Source organism: Nicotiana tabacum, chromosome 3, assembly GCF_000715075.1.
Source record: "Nicotiana tabacum cultivar K326 chromosome 3, ASM71507v2, whole genome shotgun sequence".
NCBI lineage: Eukaryota > Viridiplantae > Streptophyta > Magnoliopsida > Solanales > Solanaceae > Nicotiana > Nicotiana tabacum.
This window is the reverse complement of record NC_134082.1, coordinates 155477631-155488122: the sequence shown is the minus strand read 5'-3', so window position 1 is coordinate 155488122 and position 10492 is coordinate 155477631. Positions and strand designations below refer to the sequence as shown.

At 35.4% G+C, this 10492-nt stretch overlaps 1 pseudogene; it reads left to right on the top strand.

The window, feature by feature from the left end:
* Positions 1–689: 689 nt before the first annotated feature.
* On the top strand, positions 690–5473 carry LOC107792408 (cytochrome P450 736A117-like; annotated as a pseudogene).
* The last annotated feature ends 5019 nt before the right edge of the window (positions 5474–10492 follow it).

The window sequence follows — 10492 nt, the reverse complement described above, 5'->3', positions numbered from 1 at the left end:
TCAATCCAAAGAAATCACAAATTCGTAAAATCCGAATATCTAATTCAAAGTTTCGAACCTTTTTAATGGTATGTCAATGGCAGACCTCTCTACCTGCCGATGGATTTGTCAATAGTTGAAGCTTTTTAATGGTTGTTGGTGGAATTGGTTCAGCGAAATATATGATGCTACAATTTTAGAGAGATAATAGTTTGATTTGTATGAGAGAGATATTGGTGGATTTGTATGAAAGAGAGAATGACTTTAATTTTTTTTGAAATTAGGAAGAAAATCGTGATTTTAGGAGGCTAAAGCTGATAGATGGGAATGAGAGATACGTTACAAATTAATTTCTATATTTAAGGGATCCTTCTTTTATTATATTTTGTACATAAATAGTAAATATAGATACACAATGTAATTCTTAAGGAACCTAAAGAAAAGTGGTTAATAAGTTTGTAAAAATCCCATTAAAGAAATGGAAACTAACGACCCATTATTAAGGTGGAAAGAGAGGAGGAAGGTGCATAACGGGACTAAAATTGAGAAAAAGAAACATACGACGATATTTAAAAGTGCAGAAACACAAATCATGCCACTATTTGACTGTCTATAAAAATTAAATTCCCATTTTAAATTCCTTAATGTACATTATAAATAATCTTCTTCAGAAGTTCAGATTTGTGTTAAACTTCGACCCCAATTCCCCTCTTCTACGTCTCTGATTTGAAACCAAGCACATAAACAATATGTTCAGCTCCTCACAATGGCTAGTGTCATTGTCTTTCAATCCATTTTTGTCCTCTTTTTTAGCCCTTTCACTCATTTCCTTCCTTTTTATGAGGCTCCTTATGACTAAAACTAAAACCAAAAATCTTCCCCCTTCTCCCCCAAAATTACCATTTATTGGTCACATGCACAAACTAGGCTCATCACTCTCTACACAATTTAGCTCAACAATATGGACCCTTAATGTTTCTTAAACAGGGAAGTGTGAATACACTTGTTGTTTCCTCAGCTGAGGCAGCTTCCGAAATAATGAAAACTCATGACCTTATTTTCTGTGACAGGCCTAAATCCAACATCAACAAGAAACTTCTTTACGACTATAAGGATGTTTCTGTCGCGCCTTATGGCGAGTAGTACTGGAGACAAATGAGAAGCATTTGTGTCCTTCAGTTGCTTAGTACGTAATCTTTTCGCGTTATGAGGGAAGAAGAGACAGCTCTTTTACTAAAGAAAATCAGTGAGTGTTCTCCAGAGGCAGTGAATTTGAGTGAATTGTTTATGACACTTACAAATGATATAGTGAGTAGAGCAGCTTTTGGGAGGAAATATAGTGGAGGGGAGAGTGGAGAGAAGTGTAGGAAGCTAATGAAGGAATTTGTGGGAATATTAGGTGGATTTGATTTTGGGACATTTCTGCCTTCATTTGCATGGATTGATAGAGTAAGTGATTTAGAAGCAAAAGTGGAGAGAGTTGCAGTGGAGATGGATGAGTTTCTTGAGGGAGTAGTGGAAGAACATTTAGATAATCATAAAAGGGTGAGTAACTTATTGGGTGGAAGAGTGGAAAATGAAGGTAGAGAGGACTTTGTTGATGTTTTGCTTGGGATTTACAAGCAAAATATGGATGGCTTTTCCATTGATAGAGTGTTGGACTTTAAGCCATTGGGCTTTAAAAGAGAAGAAGTGTGAATTGGAAATGGAGGGAAATAAAATGGAGGGAAAATGAAAATTTGAAGAAGTGAACTTTTGTCTTGCACTTTGTCCCTCATTGGTGAGGGACAATCACATTTATGTGCTTATATATAGATTCACTTCTTAAAGCTCTTAAAAGGAGTTGAAGAGAATGAACCCTCGCGCCGTCGTCGCTCGGCTTTGGATTTGGATAAGATTATTTTTGGACAAAATTTATTTAATTATTTAATAATTAATTAAATGCCAAATCACTGCTGAACGTTCAGAGGGCCTCACTGGCCGCGGTTCGGCCGCGATCGCGGTAGAACCGCGGCAGGCCGCGTATTTTCTGAAAAGGCACCTTTCCAGACACCTCTTCTGATATTTGCCTATAAATTATGAGGCAAGGCTGCATCTTCAAGATACGAAAAAGACTCTACAACTTCTTTCTTTCTGAATATACTGCATCCTAATTCGCAGTCTCTCTCTCTCAAATTCGTAAGTGTGATTTTGCTCCGTTCTTTGAGTTCGTTGGTATCCTGCAGTTTGTATTGCCACTGTTGCAGGAAGGTTTATTCCATTTTATCCTGGGAGGATTTAATCCAATACCTTGGCAACGTGTGAGGGGATTAAAATTCCTTAAGGACGCACAAGAAAATTGTGGACTCGGAATATTTCTGATTCTTTACTATTTTATATATTTCTTTATTCTTCTAACAGTTTCCTGAATTTTGTTTTAACTCAGTGACCTTCACATAGAGATGGTATCAAAGCTCTTATTGTGGTAAGTTCTTTCTCTGTACGCGCTCTAGCATTGTATTGTATGGTCATCTTATCTAAAAATTGATGAGATGATCATATTTTAGAAAGAACAACACACCTTTTATTTGCTTCAATTATACCTAAATTGGAATTGGATCGGGAGTTGGTTATAGACTATATAGACTAGACTAAATGAAAGATGGACTAATGCTTTAGAAAGAAATGTATTTTATCCTAATAATATTGCATCTTAGAGCAAGACAAATAATTACGTTCTAGAGAACTACTTAATAGCTAAAATAGCAATATTGTAGGAAAAGAAAGAAGTTAGCAGAATTAGACATCAGATATTTCATGCATGCATCAGATAGTTAGCACTTTGCTTTTGTTTCTCTTTTTCCCCATATGAATAACATTAGCAGTCAGGTAGAGTTGCAACTACTACAGATAAGGCACTCATGATCAGAGATTAATAACTCCAAATATATTGTTTTATCGCAAATTGAGCATGATGTCATCCTAACGCTATCTAACCATTCCTCACAATATGTTGATGCTGGTTAGCGTTGTTCAATAAATAAAATTACTTTTATCCATTCCCACTTTGGAATTCTTTCGCTAATTCAGTTTACATTAATATCTGAGTCCCATGTTTGTTGGGCTCTTTTTTTGTTTTTGTTTTTGTTTAAAGAAGTTCACAAAGTTTAAAACTTCCGATTCAGTTTACATCTACATAGAGTCTCACGTTTGTTGGGATTTTTTTTAATTGTTAAACCTGAAAATTCAATAAATAAAATTACTTTGATCCACGTCTGGAATTGGCTCCCATATTTGGAATTAGTCGGTTTTAAACAATATAAGATAGATTTCAAAAAGAAACAGGTAGAAAGATTTTTAAAAAAGTCACGATCATCTTCCCAAACGTGTGCATCCTACCCTAACTTCATAACTTATCCACTTTCTCCATAACTACAAATAATGTTTATGCGGCTCCTCTTTTAATTTCTTTTTCTCTTTGCTCAGAATATAGAACTTTGCAAATATGGCTACAAAACTTCATGATATCAGATAAATTTCAAGCAATTCGATGCAGGAATTTGAAAGTTGTATTTCGAATATGGGAAATCCCGGATTGCTTCAAGCCAGAAATACCATATTCTATGGAGTTGATTTTACAAGATGTAAATGTAACATATTTATAATTGCTTTTATTTTAATATACTTCCTCTTTTCTGCTGCTATAGTTCATAAATTTTCCAAATGTTTCAAGTACATGAGATTTTACAAGATGCAAAAGTAACTTACTTAGGATTGCTTTTATTTTTATATACTTCCTCTTCTCTGTTGCTATGGTTCATAAATTTTCAAAACTTTTCAAGTACATGAAAATGCAAGTGTGAAAGTATTTGCTTCGTACCCTTATTTCTCTTACGTCACTTTCGCAATTGTTTATTAATTTCTGGCAATCCTCAAATAGGTGGAACTATCTAATTGAAGTGATTATCTATTGTAGTCTTATTTCTATTTCTGTTTTTGAACGTCTGGTTGATAATTGTTTACTAAATTCCAGCACTAATAAATTATTACCAATATAATACATCCTAATAATTTATCTAAGAAAAAAATATTATGTTCCTCCTATATGTATGTAAATTAAACTGCTGCAAATTCTAAAAATATGCATGTTCAGCCAAAAAAGATTTACAGTATTTGCTGACAGTTGTTTAGTTTCTGAAATTACTGCAAATTCTGAAAATATGCATATTCATCCTAAAAAATTTACACTTTTTGTTGACAATTTTTTACTAATTTCCAGCACTAACAACTTATTATCAATATAATACATCCTAATAATTAATTCAGTCTGTTTCTTTAAAGAAATAGAAGCAACAAACAGTCAACCAATATGTGGTAGTACTAACTGTTGCACCTTCTTAATGATATAGGTTGATGTGAATGGTGGTAATGTTGCTCCACTCTATAAATTTATGAAATAAAGCAAAGGTAGCAACCAATCCCTTTGCTATAGTTGCTTTCCTTGAGCATATAGCTGACAAATCTTTCTCTCCATGTATCCCTGTAGAAGGACATCTAGAAATTATTCCCGATTGCTTAAGCTCTAGATTGGCCTGGTTCTGCACTTTTTGCTGGAAACAATGAATAAAATCCATACCAGTTATAGTTCTTTTTGAAGTTTTTGGTGATGCTTATGTGTTCTTGACCGTGTGTATTCATTTGAATCTCAGAAGTCATAAGGTTCAATTTAAGATGTTTAGCAGACTCGATCATAAAGCATGCATTTAGTCCAGAACTCTGTTGGTGATGTTTGTTTTGTCCCTTAGTTATCCTGATTGGTACGCATTTCACTCCACCTTCTAGAGGTAAATCATGATTTTGACTCCATGCATTCTGTTTCATATACGTTCTATATTGGAATATTTTTCAGGTCTGTTTGATTCTATACTTGACACTGCATCTTTATATTTTATTGCTAGCTTGGGTCAGTTTTAATACTTGAAGCATGTATCTGTGATTCCTCAATGCATGGTTATAAAGCCAACATGTAGTATTCCTTTTAAATAAATACTAATAATAAAAAAAAAAAACACAAACAACGTTAAAGTGCATCTTTAAATGACAAAACATGTGGTCAAGTTGCTTCTTTGTTGCCTCACATGAAAACTCCAAAGAATCTGTCAAATCTCTGTTCATCCTGTGAAGCACATCTTAGTTTTGTTTAGTCCACGTTACATATCATAGGTTTTGTGCTGTAATCCATGCAGTATTTATATGATTTCAGTTATATTATGCAGTTCTCATTGGATGCAAAGTGGCTTATTGGCAGGAGGTTTACTATACATCTGTACAGGGTGACATGAAATTGAGGTCTATTAAGGTTATTCCTGAACCTGGTAATAAGCTAATGATTGTTGTAAACAACAAGAGTGCAGAGAAGCAGTTTGCGGCTGAAAAAATCTCTTCTATGGTGCTGACAAAGATGAAGGAAATTGTTGAGGCCTACCTTGGCTCAACTGTCAAGAATCCGTGGTGAATGACTGCATACTTCACATATCTATACATTATGACATGGAGATATTTACGTCTAATTATTTAATAGGAGTTTAAGTATTTGCCCAGGTACGAGTTAGCCTTTGGAGCTGTTGATGAATCTATACTACTATTTATAATTACGGCATCTGCTACTACTGTTGATGCCAAGAATTCAAATTATATTTGAAAGCTCTACCTTTGTTCTTGCTGATCTTATAATTCCTTCCAATTGTCAATGTATAGGCTCAATAGTCAATACTAAAAAATTACAAATAATATTTTCTTTTCAAATATTATATTTTATATTTGTTGTAGTATATTTCAAAGTTTTCAACATAAACATGATGCATAAATTAAAGGATCAGTTTTCTTTTTATTAATCTATTCTCCTTTTATCTCTTCATTATACAAACTATCCATATCAATCCATTTTAGAGAGAGAGAGAGATTTACACTCTCAGTCACCTCGTCCAAGCTTCTAACCAAAATAAGTTTTGACTTTTAGCCCTTACCTCGATTGGTCCATATAGTATATAATTTGAAGATTTTGAAACCTATGTCACTTCCCATATTTCTCTTCTTCAATGAAGCCCAGTAGCCGAAGCCGAGAACTTTATCTAGGGTGTTCAAACTTAAAAATACTAAATAAAAAAAATCCGATAAAAGGGTGTTCAATATTATATACCTCTAAAATCTAACATTGCTGTTAATTGACGAACCCCATTTATTGATGTGTTTAGAGCTTAAAGAGTAATTAAATTACTTACTTTGTATAATTTGAGTAAGGTAAATCGTCATTATTGGACAAGCTTGAAGAAGTGGTATGAATTTTGGATTTGATTTTTGTAAAAATTGTGGAGTGCGTGATATTTACACTTGTTGGAAATACTCTAACGAGATTGGTTGTCTACAATATTTGAAGTTATTTAATGGATATTTGAATTCATTTTGAACAAAAATTGTAATTGAATATTGCACAAAAAGTTAGTCTCTATAGCTAATGACGTATTATATATTTTACTATATTGTTATAAACTTTTATGTACTATTATACACTTTTATATAATGTAAATATATTATTTATATTGTATAATAATATAAGTATGTTCTAATAATATTGCAAAAATATTGAATGTGCGAGTGTAAACTACAATATATCTATGAGGGTGTAAAATGTTATGTTAAGATACGTATTATTTTTTTTATTCCGGAATGGACGGTTTGAAACTTTCTCAGTGCACATTAGCCTAAACGTACACCGCCATGGGAAGGAGAGCAAAACTGCAACTCCGACGATGAATTTGGGTGCGACCAACGCAGGAAGGGTGGGAACCAAGGCGGTGGCCAAGGGAAAAGGATTCCTGAAGTTTCCAATCCAAAACTTAATGCAACCAATGATTGAAACAACTAGCGGTAAATTGGTTAATTTGACAGAATTTCAACAAAATTTAGCTGAATTGGTGATACGGGAGACTAATTTCGATGGAGAGGGGAGCAAAATGAACCCATAAATTCAGAGGAGTACACCGGTGAAGGAGCGAGTGGAGAATTGGAATGAAGCAACAAAAACCTTGGGTATAGGGGGAACACGATCAAGGGCTGACGAGGTCGAACTTGCTAAGAAGAATGCAGGTAAGGAATCTGAATCTAGGGCATCCGTTTGGGATAATTTTGATATATCAAAAATAATGAGTGTTGGCTTTAAGCTGGAGTTCGTTAACCCTACTACTATAGGGGAATAGAGGATATTGGAAATTAAAGATGACGATATTGTTATAGAGATTGAGTACTGGAGAAATTTTATAGTGTGTTATGTATTAGGAGCACATCCTCCATTTGCAATCCTAAATGGGTACATACAGCGAAACTGGGGGAAGTTAGGCATAAACAAAATAGTAATGATGAAGAATGGTATAGTCCTGGTCCGATTTGAGAATGAAGAGGGGAATAATGAAGTCATTCAAGGAGGAATATATCATTTTGATAACAAGCCATTCATAGTAAAGGCTTGGAATGCAGACATGGAATTTACTCGAGAGGAACTATTTTCAGCTCCTATTTGGGTCAAATTACTGGGTTAGACTTTACGTACTGGAGTGTAAAGAGTCTGAGCAAAATTGGTAGCTTAATTGGGAAACCTCTCATGGTGAACAAGAACACTGAAAAGAAACTTGTATTGAACTTTGCAAAGTTGTTGGTTGAAGTGAAAGTTGGTAAAAATTACCAGAGCTGATTTACTTTAGAAATGAGAAAGGTGTTATGATTGAACAAAGAGTAACATATGAGTGGAAGCCCTCTATATGCTCAAGTTGTAACAAATATGGACATACAGAAGATATTTGTAGGATAAACAAGGCAATAATGGAAGTTAAGGAACAAGAAGGAAGCAAGCAACTAGAGATGGTTACTCAACAAAGTGCTACCAATGAGGAGAATACAGTGAAAACATAGAAGGATAAGGGGGTCAAAGAAATGGGGAAGGAGAATATGCAAGGCATATGACAAAGATAGAATCCCAGGAGGGGGCATCAGGGATGGGTGCAACCTTATAAAATTAGTCAATGTTGTCAATAAGACACATTCAGTAGTGCATGTGGCTAATACATTTCAGAACTTGGAGAAGGATAAGACAGAAACAAATACTGCTAATGGAGGAGGGAAAAAAGGGAGTGGTATCATCTTCCCTATAGGGGATGGTTAAACAAATGAGTTGGAATACAAGAGGTCTAAATGGCCTCAGTAAGCAGAAAGAAGTTAAACTCTTCTGCAATGAACAGAATGTTGGATAAGTTGGGCTACTAGAAACTAGATTAAAAAGTACTAAGGTGGAGAATATTATTAATTCTATCTATATTTGTAGGGTGGTAATACTATAGTAATCATATCTCACATTATAGTCGTAGAATTGTGGTAGTGCGGAAACCAGAATGGTATGAGGTGAGGATCATTAATGAAATTGCACATGCAATATCTTGCCAAGGAAAGTATATTTCTATGCAAGTCACATTCATAGTCACATTTTTGTATGCACATAATCTCATAGATGAGAGGAATGCATTGTGGGACTATGTGCACCCGACGAGTGTTGGTGTCAACTTCCATGGATAATCATGGGAGACTTCAATGCAGTACTGCAGCAGAAAAACAGAATTGGAGGGAACCAAGTAGCACTCAGTGAGGTGGTATACTTTCAAGAATGTATAGATAAATGCATACTTATGGAGTTACCAAATAATGGATACAAGTACTCATGGAATGACAAGCAGGGGGCTAATAGAATCTGCTAAAAAATAAATTGGGTATTTGTTAATAGGGAATGGATAGATTTAATGTAACAATGTAAAACTCATGCACTTTCAGAAGGGGTGAGTGATCACTGTCCATTAGTGGTAGAGATGATCCATACACAGACAAGGAAAGGGAGAGCTTTCACATATTGCAATATGTGGAGTAAACATTCTGAGTTCATACACATTGTTGAAGAGGTATGAGCAATGCAAGTGGAAGGGCATAAAATGTATCAGATAGTAAAGAACTTAAAGGCTTTGAAACAAAAACTCAGAACATTACACAAGAGAAACTTTAGAAATGTTATAAATGAAGCTAATAAAGTTAGGGAGGAAGTGCAGGAAGCAAGCTGTCACGACTCAAACCCCGATCCGGTCGTGATGGCGCCTCTCGTGAAGATAAGGCCAACCAACCAACCCATTTTGCCTTTTCAAAATAGTTAATATTAATAAATAGTTTTAGCATAATTAAATAACCACAGTCTAAACAAAAGCTTTCTGTATTAAGTGCGGAATACAACCCAAACATAGCCCAAACTGGGGTGTCACAAGTCACGAGCGTCTATTAGGGTATAAATATAACTGCAAGGCCTGAAACATATAAAATAGGACTGATAAACAAAAGGAAGAAGTGCGGTGCTGCGAACGCTGACAGTCACCTCACTAAACTCCAGTAACTTAGCCTCCGACCAACTCAAAACCCGCTACCAGGTGAACAAATACCTGCATCTGCACACGAGGTATCGGGAGTAAAGTGAGTACTCCAACTCAGTGAGTAATAAAGGTAAATAATAACTGAGTAGTAAGAAATCACGTAAAACAAACCATCATGCTGTATAAAGTAGTCTAAAACCCTTCGAGTAAAAGCAGTGAAACTATAAAATCCTTGGAAAACATCTTAGCTCAGTTTAAACCTCTTTTAAAAATGACTTTTTCAACGGTTACGGAAATGAGTGCAAAACAAATAGTGCGGATAAGTACAGAAATTCGCCCCTCGGGCGTAACACTCAACTAACAGATAATGCCAGGCAATCAGATAGATATCACATGAAGTAGCACAAACAACAGATAATAAAAGACAAATAAAATAAAGTAAACACATAGAACAGTACCAGCACCGCTGCGGCGTGCAACCCGATCCATATATCGCTGCGGCGTGCAGCCCGATCCATATATCTCATCGACGACGCTCATTGAGGGTGTGCAGACTCCGGGAGGGCCCCCTTACGGCCCAAGCGCAATATCAATCCATATCGTGCCATCAAAATTTAGGCCCTCGGCCTCATATCAGTATTAGTATGACACTGTTGCGGCACACAACCCGATCCTTTAGTATCCTCACATCTGGCCCTCGACCATACTCAGTCCAGAAATCACATAAGCCCCTCAGGCTTAGTCAAAACAGTAGTTCTCAGCCCAAAACATCATTTATTATATCATTTTAGTTTCAAAACCGAATAAGAGTGGCTGAGTTGTAAAACAGTGGAAAACAGTACGACTGAGTTCAATATGTAGGTCAAAACAGTGAGGAAATAGTGATAAAAATCCCCGGAGGGTTCAAATAGTTGGCTCGAAACCCAAATATGACAATCAATCCAAATAATGATGATAACAAATAAGTTTCAATCAAATATGCGGTAAAAGCGTCAATCGGGACAGACCAAGTCACAATCCCAAGAGTAAACGACCCCACGCTCATCATCAAGCGCGTGTCTCACCTCAATATAGCACTA